This window comes from Camelus dromedarius, chromosome 1, assembly GCF_036321535.1.
Source record: "Camelus dromedarius isolate mCamDro1 chromosome 1, mCamDro1.pat, whole genome shotgun sequence".
Taxonomy (NCBI): Eukaryota; Metazoa; Chordata; class Mammalia; order Artiodactyla; family Camelidae; genus Camelus; species Camelus dromedarius.
In genome coordinates, this window is record NC_087436.1 from 116,012,382 (window position 1) to 116,025,514 (window position 13,133).

Sequence of the window (13,133 nt, forward strand, 5' to 3'; positions counted from 1 at the left end):
CTTCAGTGGCAGCCGCCTCCCCGGAGGATTGGCAGTAACAGGCCCTTTAATCAGGAACAAGATCCTACAGAGACGACGTAGGCAAATACGCCGTCTCAGAACAACACTCAACTTTTTATAATGAGGTTGTGGCAAGAACTGTGGCGAAGCCACAGCAGGAAGGGCCCACCGGATGGAATGCCAGGGACAAATGGCTACAGGGTGTGGGGTGTTGAGTCCACTGCTTCATCAGTTTGCCACATGAGAACCCAAGCTAATTTCTACCACCAACTTTTCCTTTTAATGCTGTCATTGTTTCAGATAGACTATCATAGGGTATCCCTCTGGCCTTTTTTCCAAAGACCTGGTAAGAAGGAACCTTAAAAGACTTTCATAGAATCAATCTATCTATCTATCTATCTATCTATCTATCTATCTATCTATCTATCTATCTATGTATCTGTCGGCGTGGTTTCCCCACAGCATTATTATTTTCATCATGTCAATCATATCCTTCTGGAGGGGAGGTAGGGCTTCAAGCCATCATGATGAGGAGTAACCAGATCCTCCTGAATGTCTCTCTGATCTGTTGTCTTTTCTCTACCTTCACTGTCACTATCATCACTGAGCCCTCCCTTATCACCTTTCTGGGAAAAAGGCTCAGAAAATAATGGGTCCAAATATATAAAACTGAACCACTATGCTGTACACCAGAAGTTAATACAAACTGTACTTCAATAAAAGCAAATTAAAAAAAAAAGGGTTCTCATGTTGCAGAGACAGTTGGTGACCACCCATGAGCACTGCCATTAGCTAGCATGACCTTGGGCAAGTCATTTAACTGCTCTGGGAGGATTTCTCATCTCTGTAATAAGGGGGTTGGACCAAATGGCTCCTAAAGACCCCGTCAGCTCCCGAGGACGGTGACGCTATGTGAAGGGAAGTGTGGTAACTCATAGAAAAGCCATTCAGTGGGCACACACACACAACCAGTTGTTGACTGTAAAATCTCACAAATGATATGTGAATTTGTTTATATGTAAGAACGAAAAAAGACTGTAGACAATGAGCTTGCACAGCTTTGCATTTAATAGATTGTCTAGAAACAATTTGGTTGTGGAAAATCGTCAAAAACTTTACCAGGGTGAAATAGAATGGTAAAAAAAGAAATGTGGTAGAAAAGAATGTGATTTTAGAAGTCCTGCCACCTCTTAAAAGCAATCTGTCTGGTCAACCAACAGGCTGTATGCCCTGTTCTCTGGTGGACGAGTAATGTTTTATTTTTCACAAGAGTAATGCGACCGGAGAGCGACCGAAGTGTAACAGCTCTTAAAAGGATGCCCGGCTCTGAATATCATTCTTACGAGGCATTTAGATAGCGCTTCCCAGGTACGAAGTGCTCCCCGATCACCTCATTACTTTTATATATTAGCTAAAAGCTGTTAAATTTGTCATCTTGCACCCCAAAGTGGGTTTGGAGACAGCAGACAGTTTCTTGCAAAATCATTGTGTAAGAAGCACTTCCCTGGAAGTCCCTGAATAGCAATAACTCTCTGGGGAGACTTTGTTCAGCCCACCACGGGAGTCACAACAACAGGAGGTGCAGGCTGGGATGAGAGGACAGGAAACTCGATCTTAAGTAGGTGGATGACAGGATCATTAGAAGGCGACATCTGAGCAGAGCCTTGGAGGGGAGAGGAAGGTAGCTGTGAGGATATGTGGGCCAAGTGGAATCCAAGTTCTAAAGCAAAGATGGAAACCTACCTGGTGAGTTTGGGGAACGTGGAGGCCAAGGAGTCTGGAGGAAGTAAGTGAAGAAATAGTAGGAAGATAAGATCAGGAAGGTAACGGGGCAGTTAGATCGCATAGAGTCTCGGATGTTGCAAAGGCTTTGGCTTCTACTCTGTGTAAAATGAGGAGTCACTGGAGGCTTTTCAGCAGTGAGTGATGTTGTCTTTAAAAGCATCCCTCTGGCAGTGCAGTGCTGAGAATAACCCGTAGGGGGGCCAGGTTATGACATGAAAGGAATTAAATGAAATCAATGAAAACCGGGAGATCAGTTAGAGGCGACTGCAGTAACTCCGGCAGGAGAGGATGGTGGCTCAAAAATGGGTGGAGCAGTGGAGGAGGGGAGGACCAGACCCTCGATATGTCTTTCAAAGACAGAAATCAAAAGGATTCCCTAAGGATTTAAATGAGGGGAAATGAGAGAAAGAACCTAAATGATTCCAAAAAGACTGGCCTGGGCACCAGAAGGGTGGAATTGCCATTAACTGAGATGGGAAAGACTGCAAGTCATGGAGGAGAGACCAGGAGTCCAATGTGACAGTGATAAGTATGAACTGACAATTAGACATCCACACAGAAATCTCAAGTAGATAGTTGGATGTAGAAGTCTAGAATTGGGGCTAGGCTTAAATAATTCATCACCATAAGTATCCAGGTGGCATTAAAAAAAATTAGATGGATGAATGAGAGCAACAAGGGAGTAAGTGTGAAAAGAGAAGGCCCAAGTTCAAGAGTGGAACTGTGGGCAGGGTCAACAGGCTGGGGAGGAACAAAGTAAACTGTGGAAGAACCACCACTGGAGACAGAAGGGAGACCATATGAGGTAAGATTTTCAATAAAGAGGGAGAGATTGACTATGTCCAATGGTGCTGAGAAGTCAAAGAGCTGTGTCTTGCAAACTGACCACTGGATGAGTTTTAGCGCTGAGAGCATCGGGAGGATGGGGAGGTGAAGCAAAGGCTGCATAAGAAAAAGAGCAGGAATCATTACAGGAAGGAAGGACAATGTTTTCAAGACATTTTACTGCAGAGGCTGGTATCTGTTAGAGAGAATATGGTCAGGAGAACGTTTCGTTGTTGTTATTGTTGTTGTTTGTTTTGTTTTGGGTTCTGCTTTGTTTTTAAGAAAAGATATGTTGCAGAAGGCTTGTATGCTGATAGGAATGATGGAGACAGGAACGTTTAACTATGCAGGAGGGGGAAGGGAGACAGGCTGGAGCAAGTCCTTGACTTGGTGGTGGGACACTGGGTACCTGTGGAGGGACTGGCCGTGGATGACATCCGTGGTAACACCCAGGAAGTCAGGAGCTATGGGTGCTGGGGCTGCCAGGTATGTGGGTGTGAGGACCACTGCTGACATTCGTGATCGTAGTCACTAGTCATGCCTCACTCTGTTCCCACTCTCTGCTCTGCTCTTCCACTGATTCTGCAAGGTACAACCCACAACCTACTCTTCTGGAGGCTGGAGTGTCCAATTATTTTTTGAGCTGATTAAGAAAATTGTAAAGTCTGGCCAGGCTTTTCTATCAATTAAAGCTAAACATATGCTTAAATTGCAAGCAAAGCAGGCATAAGAGAAGAGAGAGGAATTCAAGGTCAATAAACTTGTCTAAAGCCATGAACGCTGGGTATCCTTCCATTTGTGTATTTTGTTTTTACCTTGGTGGGCCTTGAGGTCATTAGGCGAAGTGAGATCAGTCAGAGAAAGTCAAATACTGTGAGGTATCATTTACATGTGGAATCTGAAAAAGCCAAATTCGTAGAAACAGAGAATACATAGAAGGCAGTCACCAGGGGCTGGGGAGTTGGGGAGTGGGAGAGATGTACTTAAAGGGTACAAATTTATTACCAGAAGATGAATATGGTCTGAAGATCTAATGCACAGCATAGTGATTATAGGTAACAATACTGCACTATAAACCTCAAAGTATCTAAGAGCCTAGATCTTGATTGATCTGACCACAAAAAAGAAATGATAATTATATGAGTTGATAGAGGTGTTAGCTAACACCATGGTGGTAATTATATATGTATATATATAAATATAATTGATAAACATATATATAATCGACAGATGTACCTGAAATCTACAATATTATATTTCAATTAAATCCTAATAAAAATAAACAAGTAAATAAGCAAATAAATAAAAACACATTTCTCTAGAATTGTGCACCTAGGACATTTGTTTTAAAAGAGTAATTTATTTCAGAAATTCGAAATAATAAAATTTGATTTTGCATTGCGTATAAGAAGAGAAGAACCATATTATGTTAGTGGAGAGAAACTCTGGAAGCCTTAATTTTCCCCTGCCCCAAGGCGGCATGTTCCACTCCCAGGGCAGCAGCCTAACAGAAAAAGCCACATTTTTGTAGCTAGTGGCAGCAGTAACCAGGGCTGCAAATTTGAGTCTTGTCAGAGGCGAGAAACTGCAAACGATATCAGAGGATCCAGTGCTCGTGTCAAACATGAGTGCACCGCTGTCATGGTGGAGCCTGGAGCATGAGGAGCAGGTGAGAAAAAGTCAGGAAAATGATGAGCCTCGCAGTCACCTGTTACAGCCTGTCATTAACGGTCTGTTTATTTAGGGCAGAAATCTAAGCTCTCCTCTGACATGGAAGACTCACCACCTGCTTTCTTCTCGGGCTCCTCCCGTGTCAGTATCCTTGAAATCTACAGTCAACCTGCCGGGGGTACGTTCTCACCTCAAGCTCTAAGCACACGCTGCATTCTTTCCACCTGGCATGCCCATCACTCTCTGCTTTGCTGGACTAACTTCCTTACCTTCAGGACAGCCTGATAGTGACTTCTGGCCAGAGACTTCCTGGACACCACAGCAATCTTGGAACAGCAGACATTTCTATAGGGCTTATTTCATGTGAGTCATTCTCCTAAGAACTTTACAGAAATTAACACACTGAAACCCCACAAGCAGCCATATTGTTACTGCTGTTGTTATCATCATCATTATTATCCCCATTTTATGGGTGAGAAAAATTAGACACAGAGAAGCCAAGTGATTTTCCCAAAGTCACACAGCTTATGGATGTCAGAGCCAGCATTTTAGGGTCATCCCCAGCCAGTCTAGCTCCAGAGCCCCATTCTTAAATCCTACTCTAGGCTAGCTCTCATCAAAGGGTGATTACATTACAGTTTCAGAATTTTTCACTTTAGTGTTTTCACATTAATACAGCATTTTTACTGGACTTGAGTTTAGTTACAAACAAACTCTGCCCCCTAAAAATGGGCACGTGTGGTCCATTTGCTAGAATCAATCTCAAATGGCCTCCCATACTACCTTAGGTCAGGAAAAAATACATAATGTGCTTAATCAAAAATTTTAGAGTCACGATAGAAATGTATGTTGATTGCTTTATCTTCCTATTATGCAAAATAGTTAACAAAGCCCCAAGAACTGGTTATTACCATCTGTGATGACTAAGTGGGATCTTATTTCAAGTATATACCTACTCATATACATTTTGGTTAGAATTATTTTCCTATAAGATATATAATTCTACTGATTATTTCATTCATGAGGAATCCAGCTCCCAGGCAAAAACCTGTGATTTTAAGGGCCCTGTGGACTGGGCAGCTGGGAAGAATGCTGTCATTCGCAGCAATGTGGATGAACTTGACGGACATCACGCCAAGTGAAATAAGCCAAACACTGAAAACTAAGTACTGCGTGATCTCACTTACATGTGGAATCTAAAAATGTTGAACTCCTAGAAGCAGAGAGTAGATGAAGGTTACCAGGGCCTGGGAAGTGGGGGAAATGGGGAAACGTTAGCCAAAGGTACAAAGTTTGAGATGTGCAGGTTGAACAGGTCTGCAGATCTAATGTACAGCACAGTGACTATGCCTAGTCACAGTGTATTAGGTACTTAGAATTTGCTGCGAAAGTAAATCTTAACTTACCTCTCCAAAAAAAGTGACTATATGAGGTGATGGATATGTTAACTCACCTGATTGTGGTGTCATTTCACGATCTATATGTGTATCAAAACATCCCATTGTACAACTTTCGTCAACTATAACTCAGTAAATCTGGGAAAAACAAAGGTACTATAATTATAAAAAATGAGTGCAATTATAAAAGCTTTACCTGTCCGGCCTTACAGAGGAAAGCTGCCCTCCTCACGCCAGAGTCTGAGCACAACCAGGGCAATGTGAAATCTGCAGCCAGGACTGAGGGCCCTCTGGCCAGGCCTGCTTTTTGCATATTTGCATTCCTGGTCCAGGCACCTTCACCCATAGGTCTCTGTATCCGAGGCCTTGGGCCAAGGTTCCTTTCAAGCACTTCTGTCAAGGCATCGTTCGAGAAGGAAGGGGAGACCTTGAAGACACTATTCCGCACTCTGACTCAGTTCTCAGATTCCCTTCCACTCTCAGCCCTCCCCCTTTTATCTCCCTCCGGACCCCCTGGTCCATAGACTGTAGGAGCCTTTTGTTTGGGGCTCCCTCTGCAGTGAAACAACACCCCCCCACCCCATCTATGTGACCCATCTGACCTGGGCTGGTGTTTCGTGGCGGGTGGAAACCAAATAGGGGAAGCCAGCAGCTACTGATTTGGACCCGTTGCAGTAAGTGATTAAAGGATTGATTATGACTTCCATTGTGACTTGTCGCTTTAATCAGCCACTCTACAGTTGACAGGCAAGTTCCTGAAAATTAACAAGCATCACTGAAATCCTACTAGGAGGTATGATGAATACAGAGATATCTACGCAGTCGGCACACTCTCGGTTTACAGAAAGCCCACGGTCTAGGACAGTATCTCTCAAACTTAACATCATTAACATTTTAGACCAAATGATTCTTTGTTGAGTGAGTGGGGAGGAGGCTGTCCTGTGCATTGCAGGATGTTTACTTTAGCAGTATCTCTGGCCGCTACCCACTAGTTGCCAATAGCAACCCCCTCCCCAACTGTGACTACCAAAATATCTCTGGATAGTCTCAAATAACTGTTGATGGACAAAATCACCACCAGCTGGGAACCACAGGTCTCGAAGATCATACCAAGCTCAGGTCTCAGTAGATATAAAACTTCTAATTTTATAGCATCCCTATGAAGCAAGTACCATTATTATCCACTTTTCATGTGAGAAAAACAGGTCATGGGTTTGCTGAATAAATCACCCAAGGTCACAACTAGGAAGAGGTCCATCCCAGATTTTAATCCAGGCAGTAGATCTCGGTTTCAGAGCCCTCACTCTAAACTGTTGTGCTACAAGTTGTGAGAGAATGTTCCTGGAACACAGATGAAGCAAGAACCCCTCCATCAGGAGACACAGGAAGGCTTCAGAGAAGAGCCACTGTGTGAGCTGGGATTGCAACTGCTCGAGCCAGGAAGGGTGTGCACACATGCAACATCTGGACCCAACCAAAAACACACCATGACTCAACTGCACATCCGCTCCTGGCCTCTCTGCACCTTGCTCACTTTACCATTTTTACATTTTACTCACTGATTAAGTTCCACTTTCTCTGCAAAGATGTTCCTTAGATCCCTTAATAGAAAACTCATGACACACTTATTTGAATTATTCCTTTGGTAATGACCCAGGTCACCCTTCTGGCATCTTCCTTACCGTTCTGTATCTCTTGTATAACTTGGTTTGTCATCCGTCAGCAGATCCCTTTGGGTCAGGCACTGTGTGTAGCTTGATGGAACACTTGCAGTGAAGATGAACGTCATGGGTTTGAATCTCAGCTCAGCCTCTTGTTAGCGGCATATCCTGATGAAGATGTCCAGTCTCCCTGAGCTCCAGTTTCCTCACCTCTATAATGGAAATGATAATACTCACCTTATTAAATAAGATTAAATATTGAAGGTGCATTAGCTAGTGTACAGCACACAGTAGGTCTCTAATGTCATTTCTTTTCTCCTCCACATTCTCCTTCCATACGGTATCTTGCACATTACTCAGAAAGGTGCTGCAAATGTCTCACACGGTGATGAAAGGTTTGCTTAGACGTTACCAGAATGATGTGGATGAGCACAGTGTTAGAGAAAATAATGGCAAAACAAACGTCCTGCTAAGTGAAAAAAGACAAGGGAGAAATAAAATACGTGCAATACTCTTTTCAGGTCCTCATTATGAAGCATCACCCAGACGCCCGCTCTTCCAACTGCAGACTTCTCCCGCCTCTGCTAAGATGCTCAAGGCACACCCTGAGGTGTTTACCAAAAGGGAAAGAGAGAAGCTGGAGGCTGAGACGTATAGGAAGCTGAGTTAATTCAAAGGGAAACAGGCATTGCCTGCACCCCTAGAATTTAGTGTGACCCAACAAAAGGAACAGTAAAGGCTGATGTGACCTAACTCTCTGTTGACATGGATATCGCTATGGGCAAGGAATTTATTTCTTATATGTTCTAAACAATTAAGAGGGTTTTGAAGACACATCTATTCTGAGTCTTACCATCTGTTTTACCTTATGTAAGTTAATTAACTGCTCGACCTCAGTTTCCTCATCTGTAAAAATGAGGAAAATGCAGCAAATGCCACTAATGTTCCCCAGAAACTTCTGCTCAGCCTCCGCCTTTAATGAAGACCCACAGAGACCATCATTGCAACTGCCTTCTGGATCTTTTTTCTAAGCTAGCGAGTCCTGTGCTGAGGAGCAGAGCAAGCCCTGAGTGCAGCAGAGGGAATGCCCCCAGAAACCTCCTTGCCCAATCATGGCTGAAGAGTTGGTGGGAAAGCACTCGTTTGCACTCACCGCTCGGTTGAGATAACCCTGAAGCAATTCGCCCTGTGTTCCAGAATTCCCCAACTGCATTCTTTAATTGCCCACAGGGTTAACTTGCTTGACAGTCTAACATTTATTTGCTGATTTCCTTTCCTTGTCTTACTTCCCCTCTCCTCTACTTGTACTGTCTGGGATCACCTTTTGAATAAACTCCTTGTCTTCTAAGGGTCAGCTTCTAGGGAGAACTCGAAACACCCTAGAGAATAATAGTGAGTAACACCTGAGTGCTTGCATACGTGCTTCCTAGTCCATTATATCAGTCAAGGTTCAACCAGACAATCAGAAGCAGTAGGAGAAATACATAGTAGGAGATGATTTATTGCAGGTATTGGCGTGTGTAGTTGTGGAGACTGGCTAAGCAAGTCCAGAATCTACAGGACAGGTGACAAGGGCAGTCTGGAACTTTCAGGCGGGAGCTGGAGATATTCTACAATGAGATTTTTTTCCTCTGGGAACCCTCAGCTCCGCTCTTAAGGCCTTTCAATTGATTCAGTGGACCCACCCAGGTTAACTAGGGGAACCTCTCTTAGTTAAAGTCAACTGATTATGGACTTTAATCACATCTACAAAATACATTCATAGCAACATCTAGATTAGTGTTCAACTGAATAAGTGGGGCTAACAATGGACAAGTTGACATGTTGAAAAAATAAAGATCGCCATGGTTCATTACATAACATTTGAAAACAAAACAAAACAAAAAAAAAAAGATATAAAGAACAAAATAATATTCATCGTAAGTCTCTGCAAAGATCACCACTAGACGTACATTTTACATGCACCAACAATGCCTGTTTTTACTCACTAAACTATACACGTCCTTCACTTCACAGTGTATTTAGATACTTCTGTCTCAATAAATACCTGGTCTCCAAAAAATAAAGTATATCACAATATATCATGAGCACATTTTATCTTGTGTAATATTTTAAGATTTTATTTTAATAACTGCAAAGAATTTTTACCATTATAAATATCATATTTTATTAATGGCCTGCCCTTTTGTTGGACATGTAAGTTCTTTCCACTTTTTCATTCTTTCATGAATCTCCTTGTACATAAATCTTCACCTGCATATTCAGCCTGCATGGCAATTATTTTAATGTAAGTTTCTAACTATTTAATAATAAATCTTGCAGATTTTTGCAATTGGTTCTGCAAAAGAAGTAAGCCCTGACACCCTAAGGCATCCGTCGTGTGCAGTTAGCTGACCTCTATCAGCACATCTCGAATAGTACTAATCGTGGAGCATCCTTGGGAGAAATTGGGAAAGGGGATGTCTAGTTGCGAAAATCTAGTAGAAGATTTGCAAAATTAATCTAATTCTTTTAGACTTTGGTTGATGTGCATTTCTGGAATATCCCCTATCTTTTTAGGATTTTTTAACAGACTTTGTAGACTCAGTTCATTTTATTTTTAAATTTAGGAAAGCAGAGAAGGGACTACATCAGTGGTTGCTGGGTATTAGGGCTCGGGGAGGGTATAACTACAGATGGGTAACATAGGCATTTTCTAGGTGATAGGACTGTTCTGAATTCTGATTTGGTGGTGATTAAGCAAATCTATACATGTGTTAAAGTCCGTAAAACTGTACACCAAAGTAAGTCCATTTTACTGCGTGACGATTTTTAAAAGGAGGGAAAATGGGAGAAATGGAATGACAGATAAGAAGAGAATGGGGTCATGGAGGGAATTCTGTGTAGAAAGATCAAGACACACATTCTTTTGACAGTGTAATGCCGTAATTTGGAGCCCTATGCATCTCAGGTCTTCTATCTGAATCCTTAGATGAAAGGCTAATGTTTTTTTTCTATTGTCATTTACAACCAAATAGAAATTATTATTGCCCTTTATAAAAGATTCCTCTAAATGCACAAACTGTCCCAGCAGAAAGATCAGTCTTTTCTACCTTGATTATTATTTACATTTTCCTCATTCATTGGTTAAACTTTTTCTGCAATTATACTTTGATGAAATCTTTTAGCTAAGCATTAAATCATACAAAGATATATAACCAAGAATTGCATAAGAAATTTCAGAGTCATGTTAAAAAATATAGAAGCTCAGTTGAAATTTAATGTTACTTAATGCGAAGTATGATCTCCACATTTTACTTTCTAGCAGATACGGAAAGTCAAAGGGGCCTTGGTTTGGACCCAGGGAATCTGATTCTTTCATTGGCTTTGACCATACCCGTGGGGAGACCCCAGGTGAGGTTGCTGCACACTGACTGAGCTGATGCTGATGGTCTGCAATAACCTTCTGAAGGCTACATTCACAATGTAGGGGAAAGTGGTCCTCATCTGGTAACAGATGGCAGCTGCTAGCCAATGGGTCTGTGTTCCTGTTCACAGTGTGCACTTAACTCTCTTTGGTGGACAAAGAATCTTTGACATTGTTTCCAACCTCTGAGGATTTTGGAATCTGTAAGATGGTGTAACTAATGCTTATGATGCTTAAGTTTTGTAACACGTACATAGTGGGGTCCCGTTCAAACCATCCCGTTTTAAACGCATGTCTCTGGTCTCTGCTCCCCTCTTCCCCTGGAATTCACTTCAGAAAATTTTACTTTAAACCCTTCGGAAATACTGTCTATTCAGAGAATTGTTTTGGTGGGAGAAGAAAGATGAGCAGAAGAGCAAGATTCCCAGTTAGCTTAAAGGTGATCTTTAAAGAGACAGAAAGACCTTTACGTCACTTGTCCCTGTCTCTATCCCTGCCTTTGTCCAAGGCCCCACTGTCTTGCAGCAATCACCTTCTGAGTCCCTCCCACCCTCTCCTGACACATGGCTATGATTTCTCCAGCAGGGGGGTTCATCCCTGGTGTGAATCATGGGGGCACCGGCAAGGCCCAGACGGAAAACTGGCTCTGACAGTCCAGGCTCTCGTAAGTCTGACCTAGAGGTCGGGACCCCATGGAACCGTATGTGTGTTCCAGCTGGCAGTCTGAAGCATGTCCCTGCCACAAATGAAGCCAGCAAGATGGCAGCCTAAGATTCCAAGCAGAAGGAAAGCAGGTGTTTGTTATAAACTCAATTTTCTGACTTAAGTGTACTCTGTTCACTCCTCTTTGATGCCCCTGATGCCAGAATCAAGGTCCCCTGGAGACTGAGGAGTCTGCCAACAACACTCCTCTTTCCCTCCTGAGTTTGGAAACAAGCTTAAGAAAGACAAAAGAATCAGACAGGCGAAGATCCACGTAGTCAGCTTTGTTGCCTGTTAGGCCAGGGTTGGAGGACATGGACTGAGCTCTGTGGCCAGGTGAGCTTGCTAACGCTTCTCCTGAAGTAGACAGGTGCACACCCTGGACCGCACTCCAGGTCTCACCTGCAGGGCCTCACCGGGAGCAGACCAGAATGCATGTGGAGAGTGGGCTGTGCCAGGATGCCCAGCTCCTTCTACAAGCTCACCAGTCAGAGAGGCAGCCCCTCCTTGCATGAGAGAAGAGAAGAAGAATGAGGGAGGGAGGGAGGGAAAGGAAGGCAGGCACTGCATTTGGGCTGAAGTCTCACATGGCTACCACCGTGTGAAGGAAATCAATGTACATCTTCCTCTTGCTAAACCAACCCACTGAGTCTAGCTTTTTTAAGCAAGACACATGCACACAAGATGACACGTGGACTAAAAAGAGAACATTAACTCTGCAAGGCAGCTCGTTGCTACCACAGGAGACGGCAAGGCCCCGGAGGAGAATGTGAGAATTTGGGGAAGAGTAACTGTCAGTCCTGGAGGTTCAGGGTTTCATGTTGCAACATCACCATGATCTTAACAGCAGAAAGGTAGAAAATTCTCTGTCCCACCACACCCCAAAGAAAGCCCTTCGGTTACTGCTGCTTTGATGAGCCCCTTGGAGTGCCGGGTAACACGGCAGGAGCCCCGGTGCCCCGTGTAGTGTGGGCCGCCGGTGGGTTCTACATTAATCGGGATGCTGGTGTCTTCCTTTGAGCAGCTCTGGGACAACTCGCCCACTGAAGCATAGATGGGAACCCGCTGGTGGGCGAGGAGTGAAGGTGTCAGAGGCTGAGAATTTAGCCTTGGAAAGTCTGCAGTGAGGATGGCATTCCTTTGAAGTCCTTTACCTGTTCTGTCATAAAAATTCATGAGATTTTAAGTCTCCCCCACAATACTTCCATGTATACTTTGATATGAAAATGGGGTTAAATTATCTACCATTAAGTAAAATGTATGCTTTATGGGAAGGTGCGGTATGCTTTGACCTTGAACTTGCATTCCCCAGGCAGGTTGCTGAACAAACCTCCCTCTCCACCTCATTCCATTGTACATACCTCCAGGTCTGAGAAGCACTGTTTATGTGCAGTATTCATTGATGTCTCTATCCAACAAATATTACCTAATCACCGTAATTATTTGCGAGACCTTCTATATCTTAAAACACAGCCCAAGTCCCAAGGAGTTAAGACTTCTAATAGAGGAGCTAACAATTTTCATTTATAATAAGACATGGAAGGTCAAGCATTTTCTCCAGTGCTAAGTAATTATTAGGCATTTTTAAAGTATTTTATATCATTACAATTGTTTTTATTACTATCCTAAGAGTATATTGGAAAGAAAAGGGAATAATATTGGCTTTCTGCTTGGAAAGGAAGAAGA